We start from the raw sequence: 15,277 nt of genomic DNA, 5'->3' as shown, positions 1-15,277 counted from the left end.
TATGTCAGTTTTTAAATTCTCGATTTTTTAAATGAACCCCTACAAAACTGTTGAAAATAAATACGTAGTATATTCAGAGCCTTTATTATGTTTTTTGGAGAGGGAAAAGTAATTAAAAATGAATGAGGGTATGGAAATATGAAACATAAAGTTTATCTTAGTAAATAAAAGATCAAACTAAGTAGTTTTTGCTGATTTTCCACGTTTAGAAAACCTGGACGTCACTAAATGTCCAGTTTAATATAACACAGACCCTTTTTCATTGCAATGAAGCCCATAGCTTACGATTCTGCACTGAAAACTAACTTTTCCTGTACTCATTGAACGCCACATAAGACCTGTCGAACCACGCCCCTTTCTATTCAACGGCGGCAGGCGCCAGAAGATGGTCGTTATTCAAAAGTGGTCTAATCCGGTTTGGCAACAAACAAACACGAAACCACAAAAAAATAAAGTATCTTTATTTTATGTTAATAAAAGCTACTCCCCTACTCAGACCCCATCATTACCAAGTAAAAAAAAAACAAAAAAACAACCCACCCAAACAAACAGAAAACCCCCCAACAACAATAGGCTAGACCAAACCAAGATTTCCAATGCAACTCCTGTGGTCCTGTGACATAGAGATGCCAGGCTGCTTTCTGTAATGAACATAGATTCTTCGAAGAGGTTAGTTGACTAAGCTGTTACTTGTTCATTTTCTCGTGTTTATTTCTTTCCCTAATAATACACAACTAATTTGCACAACTTTAATTATGAGACTCATGCAAAGTTTTACGCGGAAACATAGCAAGATCGGGCAGTAGCTGAAGGATAGCATTTGAACCGGTTAACACAGATTACAGAAAATCATCAACCCAGATCAGTGATAAAATCGAAGAAAATTTGAATTCAGATTACACTGTCAAGAGTTTTGCTATGCCGATTTTAAAATAGTGAAATATTTTCATAGTATCAGTTAAGTCATGTCTATCAGATTACCGCCTTGCTTAATAGTTAGCAATTTTTAAAAATAGATAATTACGTTTAATATAGTATTATATGTATAATAAAATGGAAGATATGCATCATAATATTGTAAAACGGCAACAACAAAAACTTGAAACATGAACCTATAAGATGCACGCTACAGGGTAAACATGCAGCTTTTTGTATTTTATTTGTTAGAAATTTTTTATTAATTTGAATTAAAGCATTTTTGTGCAACTCAAAAATAAAGTTAAAAATTAATTAGGTTTCTTTGTTGTTTTTAATACCAACCATTCAGTGCTTCTAAGCTTTCTGCAGCGTTCTCTGTATCAGTGGCAGATATTAAAGTGAAGTTTAGGGTACTGCAACCCTGAACACAGTTGGTATCTTAAACACCTGGTGGGAGAGTGAGCTACACGCATAAAGAGGCAAGTTTCTCGTGCACTTATATTTAATTTCATACGTCCTCATGGGGGCAGTGTTGCATTACAAATCAGTCATGGAGCTGAGCTCTTCAAGTTTGTTGTAACAGGAGATGGCAGTAGGGCATCATTGATACGGCCCTCTGCAGGTGCCCTGGCATGTATTCAAGATGATGGATGTTTTACAGTAGTGTGTGATGACAGCAGCTTATGTTTGTGTCTCACTAAATGTCAGCAAGTATCATATTAAAAAATCTGGCAGGAGAGCTGCAGAGTGTGATCCTGCGTTTTACAGCTTCCATACTGTGTAGCTGACCTTCAATCCTCGCTGTCTCACTGTCATCCCTCTCTGTCTTACTTTGCTTTCTACAGACAGACATGTGTTTTCATTGTTTCCTAAAGCTTCACAATGGATCTTTATATAGAAAGAAAAAGTGTGTGTGTTTTCTTTGCTGTTCCACACAACATGCGTTGAAATTTTAAGAAGAATTTGTTGGATTTTCTTTGTGAAAAAGTCAACCTTTAGCTATATTGTTTGCCTGGACTTTTATTCAGTTTTCTGACTCAGGAGGTCATTTAAACATATTTTTTTGTGGTAACTAACTTGCACTCTGGTGCATAGATCATTTTAGCAGAGTCATAACTGCTCACAAATAATTTTTATGCCATTCACAGAAGTTGTTTCTCAAGGGCACTGCAGTGTGAAGCAATATCCTTGAAATAGGTGATGATGTCACATAGATGGACTGAAAAGCTGGAGAATGTAGAAGAAGCAAGGTGCTATTATTTGGCCCTATTCTACTTTCTCTATCATGGGCTATGGTTGGGTATAGATAAGGTTTACAGCCTGGGGGTCTGGAATCAATAATGGATGTAATTGGTGAGCTGGAAGTGAAGATAATTGAAGGTAATTGTGTGGACCGTCACCAGCTTTGTCGAGAGGTCAAGTTATCGAAGACGAGAAGATGGCGGGGATGGTAAATCACTCTCTCTCCCCTAGACCTCCTACTGTATACCTATTGTTTATAGCATTAGTTAGTAATAACACCTTTGCATTTTATTGACTTTCTTTTTCAAAGCTGAAACAATAGTTCCAAGAATGTGTTCGTCTTCACGTAAGTTGTTATATTTGCTCAGAAAAAGCTATATGACCTTGTAGTAAACTAGATCTTTTGCATCTTTGGGCCTTTTGGTGTAAAGGTACAATTTACAGATGTTAGATTTTAAGGTTGTGCTGTTTGTAGTGGATGCTTTACAAGCACGTTGTTACCATTCATACTCTCAACTCTGTATAATGCCAAACAGATCAGATATTTCCTTGTATCAGCAGCCTCACCCTTCTGCTGTTCAAACTTTCTGTTCTTGAGGGGGACCCAATTAGAAGAAAGTTGGCTTGAAGTTACAGTAACCTGTTTCAGACACTGCATAGCCTGAGGGGCTGCATCAACGCCTAGTATAAGATGATTTTCATTTCTACTTGACTGGATTACTGCAACATCCTTTTTGCAGGGCTTCCTAAAACAACGTTCAGTAAGCTGTAGCTTAGTCAGAAGTCTGCTGCAAGGGCATTAATGGAAACCAATAACAGATACTGGCTTCCAGAATCCTACAGAATTGATTTAAAAATATTTTATTTATATAAACAAATGTTAAATGGTCTGACAGTTAATCACTTTACATCCGAGTTTGCCTTCTTAGATCTTCCACTGCCAAACTGTTAGCTACGCAGTACTCCTCGCAGAAAAAAATTGGGGATGCAGCTTTTGCACATTATACCCACAAACTCTGAAACAGCCTCTCCCTCAAAATATTAGAGAAGTAGACTCTAAGGCCAATTTCAAGAAACTGTTATAAACACGCTTTAAATCTGGTATTCAACTAGTATTTCCACTTAATAATAATACCACTGTCAGTTCTGGTGAGACTCGATTCAGTAGTCTGGGAGATACGGTGCAAAGTTCTTCTACTTCTAAGTTTGCTTCTTCATTATATTTTTCCTTGTTTTTTTTGTGGGACTTTATGTATTATTTATTTTTATGTATGAGCTGTTTATAAACTTGTGGGTGTGCATATATGCATTTTTAATGGGTTGTTCATTTGTTAAATATCTCTTTTAATATATTTATCAACCTCCTTAACCCCCAGAAAAGCCCTTTGAACCCATACATGTTATATTGGGCTATACAAATAATTGAAGTGGATTCACGTTTATTTTGAACTGTGACTCATAAAAAGGCACGGTACTAGAGTGCAAAGATAAAGAATGGAAATTCTGGAAAACGGCATAATAGATATCAGTCTTTTTAATTTTTATCTGGAAGAAAATTGTGCAGCCACTTCATTTAGTCACTTGATATGTGCATGTTGTTTTCAGTTTTTTGTCAGTACAACCAGTGCAGTTGTAATGCTGGCCCATAAAGCAGTGAACTGATGCACTATTTTGGCAGCCTTCATTAAGAATATGGTGTAAATGTTTAATTTAAAAATGTCTGCTAGTCAATATAATTCAAGAATCACAGTGCAAAAACTTATGGCCAGTGCATATGTAGATGCTCAGAGTAACTGGTATGCTCTGAGTCTCTTTGGCATTGTGTATTGGACTAAAGCAACTCATAGAATATTAATTAAATTCTTTCATAGATTCTTTTCTCCCAGTGAACTTTCCAGGGGCAGAGAAGTGTTTTAAAGGTGAAATGTGTCCTATGGTCAGCAGGGGGCACTGCAGTACTGTGCATTAACTTAAATCTCAACCTCTGCAAAAACTTCACTGGTGCTCTGCAGAGTCATGGCCACTGAATGATATGACACTTTCATTCATATTTCACTCTAAGAACATTCAGCGATTACTCCCATCTTATAGCTTGGAGTAAAAGGATTCCAAGATCTGCACTCTCTTATCTTTCTGTAGATTATATCTGCTTTAACACCGTAGCATTTTATAGTCCAATTGGTGTTCTGTTTCAGATAATGCATTTTTGTTTTAAGTTGTCATTAGTGATAGATAAATGAAGGAATGTATCTATCATAACCTTGAACACTCAGAATACACTATGGTTGTGTACTCAATGTAAAAAATAACATTATTGTAGTTCTGCTCTTCTTTGACAATGCAATGTTCAGTATAGACTTCCTGTTAATTTTTTTTCTTAGTTTAAAAAAAACAAACCAATATTTTTATGTAAATAAGATTTACATTTTCATTGTAGGTTATAGTCCCTTAACGTACTTAAAGAACATGTTGAATGTGTACTGTAGATACAATTTAACAGCTTTACAGTATTTGTAAGCATCACTTGTGCATCTGTAAAAGTTAAAATTCTGAAAAAGGTGTCTTGTACCAACTCTGGATGTACTTACTTTAATATATTATAACTAGTTTAGTCAGAATGGCAGAAATAAGCCTCTTCCCAAGGGTGGCTTGGCTCTCCCTTGGAGAAAGGGTGAAGAGTTCAGTCATTCAGGAGGGACTCGGACTAGAGCTGCTACTCTCCCAACTCAAAAGGAGCCAGTTCAGATTTTTTTGGGCATCTGACTAGGATGCCTTCTGGACACCACCTAGTGAAGGTATTCTGGGCATGTCCTACCGGGAAGAGGCTGCAGGGCAGACCCAGGACACGCTACAGAGATGATGTCTCTCGGCTGGCTTGGGATCGTCTTTGTGTGCCCCTAGATGAACTGGAGGAGGTGGCCAGTGTTACGTCCCCTGGCTAGTCTAGGGGGTGAAGGGATGAACATAAAGGTGGATGGTGAAGGAGGAGCCAAGATGGTAACTTTAAAAGGTTTATTTAATGCTGGTGATGAGATTTGGGTTCAGACTGAGGTATAACTTCAGGGAGAGCCAAGGCCAACATAACAAACAAAACATCCCTGATGTAAAAATAAAAGAAACTTACCTAACTCCAAAGAAAACAAAATATACAACCTATAACCATAACCTACCTAACAACACATAAACTGGAGAAAATGGGATGTCAAAACAAAAGGCAGCTCTCCCCTACAAGCAGTCTGAACATGAAAACAAAAATGCACATACAAGTCACAAAGGCATGCAAGCCTGCACAGGTATGGCAATCAAAATGACCAGAGGGCACAGAAACACAGCTCCACAGGCCTTAAGTAGTGCTCCGCTGATTAACAATTATCTGGACTCTGAGCGGCATCCAATCAGGACGGAGGAGGTGGAGCCTAGACAAAACAAAGAGTTAGTAGGGAGAAGAGACATCCTCCTGGGGGGATGTAACACCAGGAAGAGAGGGAGTGCTGGGTTTTTCTGTTTAGACCCGGATAAGTGGTAGAAGATGAATTGATTGGTAGCTTAGTTAGTTTAATGTTAGCATATTAAGCAGCATAATTGCAGAAATCTCAGGCCTTTTTAAAAAATGTTTTTTTTTCTTAGAACTGTCTTAAAGCCTACAAAGAATATGTAAACATTTCAAAGTGAACACAAGAAATCCAACAGGAGCAGTGGTTGTGTTGACAAACAAAAATGTGAAAAATTTTAGGTGCATTATACGGCATCAGTCATTTGCTTTGATGTTGCAGCCAAAGGTTTCCAGGTGATCACAGAACTTCACAGTCCTCCTGTCATTGGTTGGCTCAGAGGTACAGTAGCTGCTCTAGGATTCCTTCTTGTAGTTCCGACTTCCTGGGGGAGCCGCTGAAGGATGTTGTCAGTGATGAATACTCTTTGTAATCTAACGGGATATTGGAGTGGAAGTGCTCAACATTCAGCTGGAGGGAAAGGGGAATAGAGGGAGAACATTTACACAATCACAATATACATGGAAACCATGAAGGGACTTGGTATTGATTATATGTTTTGACACTGTTTTTCTGTTTTTGCTTTCTATATGTTTCAGTCTTACTTTAATCGTCTGCTCTTCCTTTTTCCTCCACCCTCCCTTCACTGTTTCTTGTACTATGTATTTTGATTACAAGAATTAGTTTCAAAACAGAGTTGGTGCAAGTATTTGAAAAAGAGCAATTACTACTTTATATAACTTTGGAAGACATCAGGTGTGTTTTCACTACAAATAATCAAGTCAAGACTTTGCCTTTATTCTTCAGGCACAGCTTGTTCTTAGACGAAACTAGAGTATGGAGAAGATCATCATCAAGGCAAGAAAAACATAACAGGAAAAAACAAGCAGCAAATGTAAAGGCAAGAGGCTGAACTATCAGTAGACTGTCTCTCAAGTGTCTATTTCCTTCTCCCTTCACAATGTGTTCCCATGCTTAATTGGAAATGTAGTGTAGGTAATGAACCCATTTATAGACTCATTACAATATTCTGCGCTAGCAAAAGGTATTGTGCTGAGACACAGGACAAGAGCTGTGGAGAGGAGAGATTAGAATGGAAAGAAGTGAATACATGAAGGACATTCATAGATGGGAAAATATGAGACTAAATATTTTGACATTTAAAAAAAAAAAAAGGGTATCTCACAGGTGTACTTTTGTGTCTTTGTGCGTCCTGATTGTTGTGATCAAGATAATTGGGAACCTGTCACCTTGTGTTGTACAGTGAATGCTTGCTGAGAAACATGGAGATATAGCCATGTTGCCCCATGTCATACAAACTCCGTTTTTTTTGGATTGCAAGATTCAACACCACGACAAAAATCATAACTTTTAGAGCAGGTCAGCCTTATAGCAGTAACTGGTAGCGATCAGAAAAGGTGAAATCGATGAGAAAAAGAGAAGAAATATGCACGATAAGATGCAAGGGTTTATCTCCACTCCTCACTCTGTGCTATACTTGGCTTAGTTTGCTCTTGCTGGGAGTTACAAGGTCAGATTATCAACACTGTCATCTGTTATCAGAATCAGAATCAGAATCAGAATACTTTATTGATCCCTGGGGGAAATTATTTTTTGTTATCATCAGTATTCCAGCACCTATGCTGGTTGGATCCTGACTAGCCAAAAAAACATGTCTAGGAGAAAGTAATGGGGACAGAAGGGTACACGTATAATAAAAAAAAATGTCTGAGCATTCATTCATAGCTTATTTTAGTAAATACTATCTCACAATCTTTGCGATACCTCTCATCACATTTGCATCATCACAAGAGTATACTAAACTTTACTGTTATGTTTCATCCCAGCCAGCTAAATTTTCACATAAGTGCTCACTAAACCTCAGCGTAGTTAAAATTCTGTTTGCACAATGTTTGAGAAAATTCTATTAGTTACAAGCTGTGTACTAGAACCACGACCTTAACTCGTGATGATGAAGATGAAATACAAAGCAGAGTAATGGATTCACCTGCCATTTCCTGTTTTAAATCAAATAACCCATGGTTAAATGCTTGGGAGAAGTGCATATTTTGATGCCAGCGACTCACTCTGTCATACTTAAATGGCACAATGTTTTCTCTTTGACTTAATGAGCTTCATTAAGGTCTGACTCACTAGTCTTCTGAATTTTTGTTTTTTTTTTCTTCCCCCCTCTTATGCTAATTCAGTAACAGGAATTGCTGTTTTCATGCTGGGTAAAGTGCTACAGTGCACATCACTTCTTTGCTGATCTCTTACTTGACCTGTTGTCTACATAGTGCGTCTTGTCCATGTGCAGTGTTATGAGTACACCCATTATTCAGTAGCTTGTAGAACCACCTTTAGCAACAATAACTCAACGTAATGGTTTTCCATATAACTTTATCAGTCTCACACATCATTGTGGAGAAATTTTGGCTTATGCACAGCTCTCTTAATGTCCCACCACTGCATTTAATCAGGTCGAGGTCTGGACTTTGACTTGGCCATTGCAAGTGGGATCATTGGGATCATTCTGCTGTTGCAGTATAGTTGTCCATTAACCCCCTTAACTGTGTGATTGTACAGATTTTTTTAAAAATAGTAACGTGTGTGTGTGTGTGTGTGTGTGTGTGTGTGTGTGTGTGTGTGCGCGTGCGTGTGCGCGCGCGTGCTTAAAAACACCCAATCCACATGCATTATATTTATCTACCAATGAAACACTAAGAGGAATGGGCTGGGGTATTGTCATGTGATTATAAGGCCAACTGGACAGTTACCAGTGTCAAACCTAGGTATGTTTGGTACTTTTCAAATACTTTAGTTCTTTCATAGTGTATGTTTGTAACACTGGATGAGAAAAACTCAAATCATCATCCTGAATTTGCACTCTATCAAACATATCTAGATTTGACATTGGCAACCCCCCATTTTGGCCTTATATCACATAACCATATGGCCAACCCATCCTTGTTGGTGCTTCATTGGTGGATAAATGTACTGCATGCAGACAATTGAATGGTTTTAAAGAAAAAAAGTTGTGCAATTTTCTTTTTTTCCGTGCAATTAGTGGATTAGTGGATAGGTATACTCGGTGTCTTCTATTTATAGTGCCGTCTACAATATAGTTCTTGATGAGCCTGATGAAGGCCACAGGCCGAAATGCAATGCTTAATAATAAAGCAACCCTCCAAAAAAGTCATATTAGTTTGATTTTTTTTGTTGTACTGTCATGAACTTTAACATTTAACATGTTAAATGAGGCCCATAGAGTCTGAGATGTAGCTTTGCTATATCTGGGCGATACTGAGGCATTTTGTTAACACACACTTGAATGCTGGCAAAACTTGTTCTTTTATAAAGGACATCAGGACATCAGATTAGCAGCAACTAGCTGCTACCTACCCCCTTATTTCTATGGAAGCAGTGAGGGTGTATTTAGTTTTTCATACAACTGCACAGATTCCTGTGAAACTTTCTTTTCATGACTATATATCCAAATCTATTTGTATTTATTTATTTATTTTTACATTCAAGCCTTCACACCGCAACCACTGAAACATCAAGAATCCGAGATGCTGATTCATTTAAAGCTGGAGGACAAACAGCTGACGAGGTATGAAAAGTAACTCTGTTTTTAAAGGCCAGCCACTTTGACTGTTTGTATATGTGTGTGTACTTGTGCTGTCCTTGCTCTAATTGACCAGCTGTGGCTACGTGTTCGGCCTCCTTAAAACCCCCATTGATCCCACAGCCATTTCACAACAGGCCTTATTGCTTTGCTTGTGCCCTCTGTTTCAGGCGTCTGCAACACCCCTGAAAAGGAGTAGAGGAAATAGTGGGGACTGAGCAAGTGAGTGTGCAAGAACTGTGGTGTTTGAAGTGGAGGGGTAGTAATGAAACTGTACATTAGGATGGATATTCTAGAAGATCGGTGTGTTTTGCCACTTTATGGTTTCCAAATCCTATTCATTGAGTCAATGAAAACTACGATACGGCATGCAGGAGTCGATAAATTGATATCTGCAAAAATGAGTTAGTAAAGATTTCTGATGACATAGGCAGTGTGCAGCGAAACATCCCACATTTGCAGTTATTAAAATATAAATCTTTTCTTGAATGTCAAATTCAGTGACAGTAATTTAGTCTAAGTAGAGTACATTAACGTATTCTCATTCAAAATATATAATTGCAGGGCTAAATGGGTGTTAAGTATTCTTAAATGCATGCCGTGTAACCTCAAGGTCTGGGTCTGGCTTGGCCAAGAACCATTCGTCACCCCTTTGCTTTCTTCTCCCGTGTGCCTTATAAAAGCAAAAACCTTTAAAAACAAATAGAATTGTAATTGCTTTTAGCTGTGGGCTAAGGTCAAGGAATGTGCTACTCTCAAACTTGGCTGGCTTTGATTGCAAGCTTAAGCACATTTTCAAGGAGAGAAACTTGGAAAAGTCTTGGTTAACAGAATTCCATCTGTTTTATAGTCGATACAACAATGGAGATCTGCCAAACACCGCACACCTCACTCTGTAATGTTATACAAACTTTGACCTTTCTCCCTCCAGGACTGTTCTCGGGGGTTGTGGGCCAGGGTCAAGGCCATTAAAGCTGGCTTAATAAGCTGCTGAGGCCTCCATCTGCCCAGCCCCCTCCTACTGGTCCATGTGAGGCCTGAAGGTTCAGAGTCAGCAAAGCTGGAATCTGGTCCTGTCAGCAACCTTCAGAGATGGTTTGAACAGTGTGTCTTGATGGTAGTCTGTCTTTATTTTCGGCATGAATGATACTTGCTGATACATGCTGATCCCTCTTAATGTGCAGTCATACTCATGAAGCAAGATTTTTTGGCATACTTGCATGAATCCACAGATTTTTAATATTCTTTGAATATTAGCACATTTGGCACTTTCTTACTGGCGTTTTCGAAGCAACTGCCACTGATAAGTGTAGACAGCACAGGAAGCTGAAGGAAATGGCACATGCATCAGACTGATACTAAAAAGAGAATAATAATTGCTGAAGAACTGCTAAAAAATGTTGCACACTGCCTACAAGCATATCAGCGCTTGCATGGACCCATAATTTGATATGGTATATTACCATTACTATGGAGTTTTATCTGCTCTGATAATGGTTGATTTCACACTGAACAGAGAGTATTTTGCAAATTGTTCTTATCAATTTCATCACTTTTTGGGGATCCAGACATGTAAAATTGATATTTTACCATCCTGTGTCCGTAAAAGAGTTGTTTTTTTTTGTTTTTTTTGTCCTGATGAATGTTTAACATTTGAGTTTTTGAATCTGCTTTTCAAACCGCTGGCCTATTTGCGGGATTATACATACCAGCCACCAAGATCAAATACAGTTCTTTTAACTGTGTCATCATTATTTTAGTTTTACTTTTGTCTTGTGGCTTTAGGATTGTTTATGTCCCTATATTTTCTAGTCAGAAGAGCATGAAAATAATAAAGCAGTGCAATCGCTGTGGTATAGTTTTAGGTGCAGACTTGTTTCTTTTGACTAGGTTTGGTTTGGTTGTGTGTGTGCGTGTGTATGTGAGAATGTGGCACATCAATGGTCCAATCAATGACCACATCACCACCACGAGTCTTTTTGTACTTGTTTTATGGTAAACTTTGTGTTAGTTTCCATAAATGTTTGTTATACGTAAAGGGGTGTGCAACCAACGCAAACATACTTGCTTGCAGTCTTCCAATGAAGCAAAGAGCATATAGCTGATAGATGATGCTTTGCATAGGTCAGATGCTAACTGTTTGAAAAGTGGACCAGAACAGAGGAGGGAGTGAGAGTAACGTTCATAACAAAAATGACGAAAAATGAAAAATATTCTAGAATATTCTATTATATTGTTCTAATAGAAGGATAAAATTTATTAATCCCAGAGGGAAATTAAGTGGTCATAGCAATTTCAAAGCAATCATATAAAGTGAATTGTAGAAATAGAGATATAGGTAGGTAAATACAGAGATATAAATATAATACAAATATGAAAGGACACAAGTATTACCCTAATGTTCCTTGGATATTAAAAGATGTTATAAGTGCACAGGTGTGCAAGTGTACATTGTGGCGTACAGAAGTGACAGAGTCCTCTTCAGTAATGTGGGTCTCACCCAGGTGGATGAGTTAAATAGTCTGATAGCAGCAGTAGGAAACGACCTCCTGTCTTGTTCCCTCAGGCAGTGAGATCGAGGGAATCTGTTTCTGAAAATGGTCTTCAGATTGTCCAGTATCTTATGGAGGGTCGGAAATCGTCTTCGATTGGCAGTTTTCCACAATTCCATGATATAAACAGAACCAGAAACTCAGATGGCGGCTGCAGTACAAAGACACTTTTCATTGTTTTTAACATTTGGTTTTTTTCGTTCTTCTTCTTTCTTCTCTGCAGCTGACAAGGACCAACAACATCAAAAGCAAGATTAGCCCACAGACAGGTTGTTGGTGACACTTTCCCCTTGTGACAGTAAACAGCTGCAACATATAGACAGTAGCCTAATTAAAAGCGGGTCTTTACTCTCCTCTGTCACTATGTACTTACTTAAGATGGAGTTATTGTGAATTCAGTCTTTTTTAAATGCTGTGAGGGAACAACATTAAATTTGAAAAAAAAAAAAAAAAAACCCAAAAAAACCCCAACATCTATTTTGAGTCAAAGATGAACTGATTTAATTTTGGTAGTCAAAGGTCAAGGTTACCGTGACCTCTCAAAATTAATTGTTTTCCCCATAACTCAAGAATTCATACATTCAGTTTTGACCGAATTTCACACCACTGTGTAATAGGATAATGTGATGAACTGGTAACATTTTATAAGCAAAAGGTCATTGGCCTACATTGCTTTGATATGATTGTGTTCTGCAAAAATACCTGTCTAGTTATAATTCAACACCATGAGTCACAGAACTGAAGGTGAGATGGTGACTATATTTCAGTTTTGATGCTCATTTAGTGACACTACTTTGGGTGCACTCCTATTTAATGTCTTCACTGCATACGTTATTCTGAAGAGTCAATGTAATGAGAACATACCACATATAGTGCTTTATAGACATACTGCTTTGTTAGCACCATCTGTTTAAAGAGGTGCTGTGTGTCACTCGTTTTCTGAAAGTACTTGATAGAAAATTAGGAATGTAAATGACAAAAAACTCTAATACACAGATCCCCTTCGTACATGTTTAGTACTGCAGTTTGTTCTACAGTGTCTTACTCTTGTGAGTCAATGCATTTTTAATGTGGACTTATTTTCAACTGAATAATTTAGTGCTTGGTCAGCAACAGGGGTGATCCAGAATCCATCTGATGGGGTAGAAAGAGCATGAGGGGAAAATCCAGATGCAGAAGTTTGAATGGGCCTGAAAATGCATACTGGAGCACAGCGTACATGGGTCATTATGTTCAGAGACGAGTCCAGATTAGGGCAAAAATGTGGAGAAGATGCAGGGATTGCTATACTAACTGTTTTCTTTACCATAGGGTAAAGATTTTGATAGGGGCATTGTGATGGTGTGGGGGGTCATCTCTTACACTGGAAAAACAAGGGTTTTCAACATTGGAAGTACTCTCAATGCAAAGAGAGATCCACATGATATTCTTTAACTGGTAGCAATCTAATATCTCCACAGTCCGGGACCGAACTTCATCCTCCAAGATGACAACGCTCTCCTCCACAGAGTGGGCTTTATCAGAGGCTACCTTGAGAATTTGTGAGTCAAGAGGATGGAAAGGCCTCTCTACAGTCATGACCTCAACCTCATTGAACAATTGTGGGATCAGCTTAGGCGTGCTGTTCATGCCAGACTGACCAACATGACCACATTGGCTGACTTGCACCAAATGCTGGTTGAAGAATGGGATGCCTTCCCACAGCAATGTGTAACCAAGCTGGTGACCAGCATGAGAAGGAGGTGCCAGGCTGTGTATTGTTCGTTCACTACCGAGGCCCCAGTGAATAAACTGGTTTCTTCAGATTTAAACCATTAATATCAATAAATGAAAAAGAATCAATTGCAGAATAAGCTGTTTGGCATTGGGAGAGAAGATTTGTCAGGTTTTTCATGGGTGCGATGAGGAAATAAGCAGGCTTTTTCAACAGTACAAGATTTATTGTTACAACAAGGAATGATCAACCAAACACAAATTTTCAAAGTTTTTAATAATATTATTTGTTATGAAGAACCATGTCATACTCATATAACACTGAGAGAGAAAGAAAATATAGTGGACCTCTATGACACAGGTAAACAAGTTATATCAGGGTTTGGATTTGCATACTTGTCAAAATCATCATTTTTAGATTAGGTTTGTTAACTGTGAGCTAAATGGGGGGGAATCAACAAAGTTTTCTCATTTCTCTTTCCTAGCTCCCTTCATATCATACAGACAAGAGTGTGTTCGTTTGTTTTATTGCATTAGAGCATTATGTAAATATTAGGGGTGCAACGATACACAAAATTCACGGTTCGGTTCGGTTCGGTACTTTGGTGTCACGGTTCGATATTTTTTCGATACAAAAAAAATGTTCATGCCTTTTTAATTTGTCATTTATTAAAATTATAAATATATATTTTAACTCAAAAGTACAGTTTTTAAATTTAACCCTAACCCTTGTGCGTGTTTTTTATTTTGACAGCGAATGCGCACCTGCGGACCACTTATGTGCAGCCCTGGTTATTTAGCTCGTCATATTGCAGCCACAGAAATTATTTTGTCCATGAAACCATAAAGCTGCACTTTCTTTTTGCCTTATAGTCTGATTTGTCATAACTTCTCAGTTTTGTGGTAAGCTTTTCTTTGGCTGTCACTTCTTCACCCTGACCTGTCTTATTTGGCTCAGCAGAACTAAAATATATATCTGTCTGTGAAGGTTCTCAGTCATCCAGGTCATCGTAGTCAAATATATATCCTGCTGCTTTTACACACGCACTCACATAAGCTCAGCGATTCTCTGCGCGATCAACCTCTCAGATGTTTAAGCTTGCTGCGGGAGATTTCACTTGTCATGTTTGCATAGTAAGCTAACAATTAATAAGACTATGTCAGAGGAATTGGTGCACAAATTATCATCACTCACAGATCAGTGCTGTCATTGCAAAGTGAAAGCAAAAAAACAAGCGCAAATTCAAACGCGATTTCAATATGTCACATATTGACAGTGGCTCACCGATGCCAATGACATAATTACCCAGCTACATTTCTGAAAGAATGCAAAAGCATTGACATATATTTTTCCTTCCTACAATAGCCCGACGGGCAGGGCAGAGATAGATTTTGGTAGCCCGACTGAAAAGATCGCTAGCCCCGGGACGTCGGGCTAGCGATATTGCAAGCCCTGTATCTGATTGAGGAATCACTCATCTTTGGAAAAAGAGAGTTTATTACAGAGAAATGTCTCTTTCCAAAATAAAAGCTATACTATCCGCTTCTTCTGGGCTATATTCTCAGCAGCATATTAAACATATAAGGAGAATCATGTGCTAACAGCTGTCTAAATGACTCGGCTAAAGTTAGTAGCATGCTTGCTTGTTTTTTTTCTGCTTCCACTTGTCTTTGCACTAGGATGATGTCGGCGTAAATGTGCAGTCATATTCGTTGTGTTCCCACTAGTGCTT

At 38.2% G+C, this 15,277-nt stretch overlaps 1 long non-coding RNA gene across 3 annotated transcripts; it reads left to right on the top strand.

The window, feature by feature from the left end:
• The first annotated feature begins 405 nt into the window (after positions 1-405).
• Positions 406-14,094, top strand: LOC113008679 (uncharacterized). Of its 3 annotated transcripts, none has more exons than XR_003270060.1 (4): positions 406-669; positions 9,186-9,264; positions 9,450-9,501; positions 13,292-14,094. It is a non-coding gene; the product is annotated as an uncharacterized LOC113008679 (long non-coding RNA). The 3 variants fall into 3 exon arrangements; XR_003270059.1 differs by lacking the exon at positions 13,292-14,094 and adding an exon at positions 12,055-12,237; XR_003270061.1 differs by lacking the exon at positions 13,292-14,094 and adding an exon at positions 10,211-10,712.
• Positions 14,095-15,277: the final 1,183 nt, after the last annotated feature.

Source organism: Astatotilapia calliptera, chromosome 17 (assembly GCF_900246225.1).
Source record: "Astatotilapia calliptera chromosome 17, fAstCal1.2, whole genome shotgun sequence".
In the NCBI taxonomy this organism is placed as follows: Eukaryota; Metazoa; Chordata; class Actinopteri; order Cichliformes; family Cichlidae; genus Astatotilapia; species Astatotilapia calliptera.
The sequence above is the reverse complement of the archived record's forward strand: the minus strand, read 5'-3'. Positions and strand labels throughout refer to the sequence as shown.